The sequence below is a fragment of the Rhodamnia argentea genome, chromosome 5 (genome assembly GCF_020921035.1).
Source record: "Rhodamnia argentea isolate NSW1041297 chromosome 5, ASM2092103v1, whole genome shotgun sequence".
Lineage (NCBI taxonomy): Eukaryota > Viridiplantae > Streptophyta > Magnoliopsida > Myrtales > Myrtaceae > Rhodamnia > Rhodamnia argentea.
The window spans coordinates 18,075,765-18,081,764 of record NC_063154.1 but is presented as its reverse complement, the minus strand read 5'-3'; positions in this window follow the sequence as shown (position 1 = coordinate 18,081,764).

The following is a 6,000-nucleotide window of genomic DNA, read 5'->3' as shown; positions in this document are numbered from 1 at the left end:
CTAAAATAAGATGAAGAGCTTGGGCTTTCCATGTGTGAGAGAAGTACTTGATGAAAGTTGGAAAGAGTATCCCAAAGTAGTTTCACCATCAAAGAGTAGAGAGCGATGTGAGTAATCTCATCGAATTAAAGACGAGAGGAGCCAGCGCTGTAAGTAGACAGAAATCAGAACAGAAATTTGAATTTTGTTTTTATGGGTCAGAAAATAGATATTGCATATTGCATAGTGCTATCATGACAACTTACACAATAATACCATATTAGAATGTTTGGTTAACATCATCACTTCTTATTACTCCTCCCCCCAATTCCAATGGGGCAGAAACTGACATTGTGGCTCTATGTGTTTCACGGAATATGACTGATTTGAAAAATATATCTTTCTCACTACAAAAAAACGACATTTTAGCGACGAATTTTGCCACAAAAAATTCTGCAAAATCCGTGGCTAATTGATTTTTGCGACGAATTTTGCCACAAAAAAAAAATTCGTTGCTAATCTGGCGTCGCAAAATTTAGAGACGAAAATTTGAATTTTCGTCGCTAAATTTACCGACGAAAAGAGATTTTGTAGCTAAATTTGTCGCTAAATTTAGCGACAAAAATCTGATTTCGTCGCTAAATTTTTGCGATGAAAGAAAATTTCATCACTAAATATAGAGACGAAATAAAATTTTTGTCGCTAAATTTAGCGACGAAATGTGTTTTTGTCACTAAATTTAGTGACGAATTCTTATTTCCGTAGCTAAATTTAGCAACGAAAAGTCAAATTTTCGTCACTAAATTCTACGACACCATGTTAGCCACGAATTTTTTTCGTGGCAAAATTCATCGCAAATATCAATTAGCGACGAATTTTGAGGAACTTTTCATGGCTAAATTTGTTGCAAAAAAGTCGTTCTTTCGCATTAGCGAATTTTTTTCGTTTTTTTTTGTAGCTACACGGGCCTCGCTGGGCACTACGAATCGGTATGGATCGTCGGTGATGAGGTCAACTTCCACCGTTGGGTTACTCCTTCACCGCCATCGCCGGCGCCGCCGCGGCCGCTGTGGTGAAGGAGCACTTCACCCGGAGGGCCTTCAAGGATCTGGCCCTCGGGATCCCGGAGGCCGAAAGCCGTGAACTTTAGAGCGGTCTCGAGGAAATGAATGGTCTCTCCAAGAGGGTATTCACGGCGGTGGCGTGGGAAGCTAGGGCAGAGGCCGTTGTTGGGTTCTAGAGAGATGGAGTAAAGCAGGTGATGGGTTGAGAGAGAGAGAGAGAGAGAGAGAGAGAGAGAGAGAGAGAGAGGGTGTGTTTATAGAGGAGGAAAAGAGTAGGAAAGTCCGCCGAAGGGGGCGATGAAGAGAGAGGGAGTGGCGAGTGGAATGATAGAAGGAGGACGGGGGACCTTTATAGGCAAGTGTGAGAAGGGAAAATTTTAAAAGGAGCGCCATGTTGTAAATTAGCGACGAAAATTAGTGTCGTCGCAAATTTAGCGACAAAATTCTGTTTTCGTCACTAAATTAGCAACGAAAATCTGTTTTCGTCGCTAAATTAGCGACGAATCACTTTTTCATCGCAAAATTTGCGACGAATTTTTTTTTTTTTTGTCGCTAATTTAGCCACAAAATTACATTTTCGTGGCAAAATTTGCGACGAACATGGTGTTCATCGCTAAACCAACATCCGTAATTTAGCGACGAATTTTTTTTTTTTTGTCGCTAATTTAGCCACGAAATTCCATTTTCGTGGTAAAATTTGCGACGAACATGGTTTTTGTCGCTAAACCAACATCTATAATTTAGCGAAGAATTTTTTTTTGTGGCTAATTTAGCTACGAAATTCCATTTCCGTGGCAAAATTTGCGATGAACATGGTGTTCGTCGCTAATTTAACGACGAAAATATGTTTTCATCACTAAACCAACATCTGTGATTTAGCAATGAATTTTTTTCTGTCGCTAATTTAGCTACGAAAATCATATTCGTCGCTAAATTAGCGATGAAATTCCATTTTCGTGGCAAAATTAGATTTTCGTCGCTAAACCAACATCTGTAATTTAGCGACGAATTTTTTTTTTTTGTCGCTAATTTAGCCACGAAATTCCATTTTCGTGGCAAAATTTGCGACGAACATGATTTTTTTCGCTAAACCAATATCTATAATTTAGCGACGAATTTTTTTTTTTGTAGCTAATTTAGCTACGAAATTCCATTTTCGTGGCAAAATTAGCGACCAAAATCTATTTTCGTCGCTAAACTAACATCTGTAATTCAGCGACGAATTTTTTTTTGTCTCTAATTTAGCCACGAAATTCGATTTTCGTGGCAAAATTTGCGACGAACATGGTTTTTCTCGCTAAACCAACATCTGTAATTTTGCGACGAATCACTTTTTTGTAGCTAATTTTGTGACGAATCACTTTTTCGTCACTAATTTAGCGACGAAATATACTTTTCGTCGCTAATTTAGTGATTAATAGTTTTTATCACTAATTTCATCGCAAATTAGTGAAAAAAACATTATTCGTCGCTAATTTCGTCACAAATTAGCGACGAATTTTTTTTCGTCGTTATTTTCGTCGCCAATTAGTGATGAAAAACTATTCGTCGCTATTTTTGTCGCTAATTAGCGACAAATTTTTTAGTCACTATTTTCATCACAAATAACGACGAATGTTTTTTTCGTGGCTAGTTTCGTTGCAAATTAGCGACAAATTATTTTCGTCGCAAATGTTCCGTGGCTAAATCCTTTTTTTTTTGTAGTGTCTTAAAATGATCACTTGAATCGCTTACAAAAGTAATAGAATGAAAGTTTTTTCATCATATGTGAAAATATTTAGGTATAAATTATTATCAATAATGATGATATTTTTTATTGACTAATTATTTCAAGCGATACAAGTGGTTATTTTTAGAAAAATATTTACCAAATCATTCATTTTCCGTTAAACAAGCGTAGCATGGGCTTGGATCAAATGAAGGCAAAACGCTGTGAGGAGCGTCTCTTGGTAAGAATATCAACAACTTGGTCCATGGTACTAATGGAATGAACATGCAACTGAATTCTAGATACATTCTAACAAGCAAAGTGGCAGTCAATCTCAACATGCTTCGTCCGAGTATGGCAAATGGGATTAGCAGTAAGGTAAATGGCTGAGAGATTGTCACCCCATAGGATCGGAGGATGCAGGAGATGGAGACCCAACTCATCTAGCAGAGAGTGAACCCAAATGGGTCTCTATACTTGGACATAAGTCTCTAACCTCTTCTAAGAGGGCTTTTAAATGTTCAATTAGCACTGATCCACCTGAGATAACTCTTCACCTTTTGTCTTCGAATACCCTTCAAAAGTCAGCAAGCTCCAAATTAGTTGCAGCATTGAGCAAGGTATCACCATTGACTAATTGGAGCCTATGGAACACTTGTTCATTTTTCATGGGAAGAGAAGTTTTGCTTAGTTCATTTTTCATGGGAAAAGAAGTTTTAGTGTCTTCTCTGATCCATGTGAGATAAGTCTCCAAATGAAGTTTGAGATGACGACCGCGGTGACCCACTCGAGGGAATTCGTTTAGTCTCGAAGGGGTTTTGTTGGGCGCAAATGGAATCTCTCGTGAGGTGGCGCTTGCGTTTGGCACGAACTCTTCTAAGCCGTCCGATACAGTTGGTTCTCTCACCTATTGTACCTTTTGATTTTAAATACGAGTCACTAGTAACCTATTATGGCCAGTTTTGGGCCCAATAAAACGTGGAAACCTGCCTTACTTCTACGGATCAAAGATTCTTGAATTCGGGAACTTAGTTGCGCTCATCTAATGCCCGTTTTTGGAACTTTTTTCTCTTTTATAAGACGCTTCTCATGCAAATCTTTTCAATTTTATTCCATAACATGCATCTAAATGTTCTTGCATAAGTGCTCAAGCAATAAAGTTTTTTTATTTTTTTTGGTCAAATTCAAGCAAGCAACAACGTTGAACAAAGGTGAAAGACGGACAAAAAAACCTCGGAACTTTATAAGGCCTTATATAAAACACCAGACGGAAAGTTAAATTTGCTTCCATCTAATTGTTTTTTTTTTATACTACCACGTTTGTTTTTTACGCATTTGCATATAACAAAATGATACCTCGTTTGTCAAAATCTAACTTATATGCTCTCGGATTAACTATATGTTAGTTAATGCTAGATACTGAGATCAATTTAATCATGTCAAACCCTGATATTTCTAATATTTACTATTGATCTCATCATGATATGTGGATCCATAAATGAAAATGTAAAATTTTGATCGCAACACGATCGAGTAATGTGGATTCCAGAATTCCTAATAAAAAGAAGGTGAACTTATTATGACTACACTCTCTTAAACATAGAGTAACAAGCGCACCGGAATTGATAACATTTGAGATTTTTGTTGGAGGTTTTGAAGCAACTTGGACTAATCCTATAAGTAAATAATTGAACTTTCTCTCTCTTTGGGGACATTTAACATTCCATTACTGAGATTGGTATTTGAATATTCTTAACTGCGGAATCTGTCCCAAATTCTAAAGTTCCTCTTTTCTTGAATGTAGGGTGTACATCTATCTGTACTATATTCCAGTTTTCTAAACTTCTCTCATCGTCTTTTATCATTATTTCTTCCAAAATTATTGAACCATTTTGCCTATCCATTATATATTTCATCCATTAAGCGGATAGTTCTTTTTCGATGAATTCCGACGAAATGGTCTAATCGGCATAACGCTTAAAGTTGAGAAATTCGGTGTCGTGTTTAGGATATTCTTGTCACATAGATATTGATTTAGATATTTTCGTGATACTAACCTAAAAAAAATTAGGGTAATTCCTTCTGTTGATTACGCAGGATTCCCCGTTGTATTTCCTTTCTCTATCTTGGTTTTTGTGTGATGCACAAGGGGACAAGGACGCAGCCCGTGGCCACAACACGTGGAGTTCATCAGACCCCAAGAAGATCTGTCAACACAAGAGCTTTGTCATGTCCATGCAAAACATTTTCTCGACGTCTACAAAAAATCTCAATCGTAGTTGTTCTGGTCGGATGGCGAAAGAGCTTTGGTTAACAAGGAGCGAAGCCGAAAAGAAGGGGGAAAAAAGAAGAAGAAAATCTGCGGTGTGTGATCCGAGAAAGACTTCGAAATCTGCCGCCAAACCTCCACTCACCACCACCAGTTTGCTGGCTCTTTGTGTGGCTCGTGTTTCTTCCTGTTGGCATGTAGATTGCTCTATCATATTGTTTTCTAGTTTGTACAAGATGGGAGATTACTTTATTCCGATGTGCTAATTCGATATTATTCGTGTTAAGACGCGCGTGTTATGTTAGAGAAGTCCAATATCAAAGAATTAATATAGTGTTGAGCAGTTAATATATCATAATTAGTCCGTAACTTATTGGTTTAAGCTTTTGAGTGAAGATATGTCTAACTGGATATATTGAAGGGCTCGGATTTGAGCTCCCTTGGCACTCTCCTCGAGCGAAGGTATCAAGCTTCTGCTGTGTGCTCCTAACAAATGGTATCAAAGCCGATAGTTGATTGGTAACCCACTCCCAATACGTATCGGCCTTTAGAGAAAGGGGGAGGGAAGTAAAGCCGATGGTTGATTGGTGGCTCACTCCCAATATGTATCGACCTTTAGAGATCGGGGGAGGGGAGCAAAGGCAATGGTTGATTGGTGGCCACTCCCAATGTGTATCGGCGTTTGGAGAATATATTAAGGAAGGAATCCGGTGATAATTCCGCATGTTTGGATTAAGGGGGCAAACCTAACCCCTAACACTAGAGCTCACACGTGAGGGGAATATTGTTAAGATGTGCGTGTACGTTATGAATGTAGTATTGAGCAGTTAATATATCATAATTAATTCGTAACTAATTAGTTTAAGCTTTTGAGTAGTTAATATATCATAGTAGGTTTGTAATTCTTTAGCTTAAGCTTTTAAGTGAAGCTGAGTCCAATTGGATATATTGAAAGACATAGACTTGGGCTCCCTCTTGAC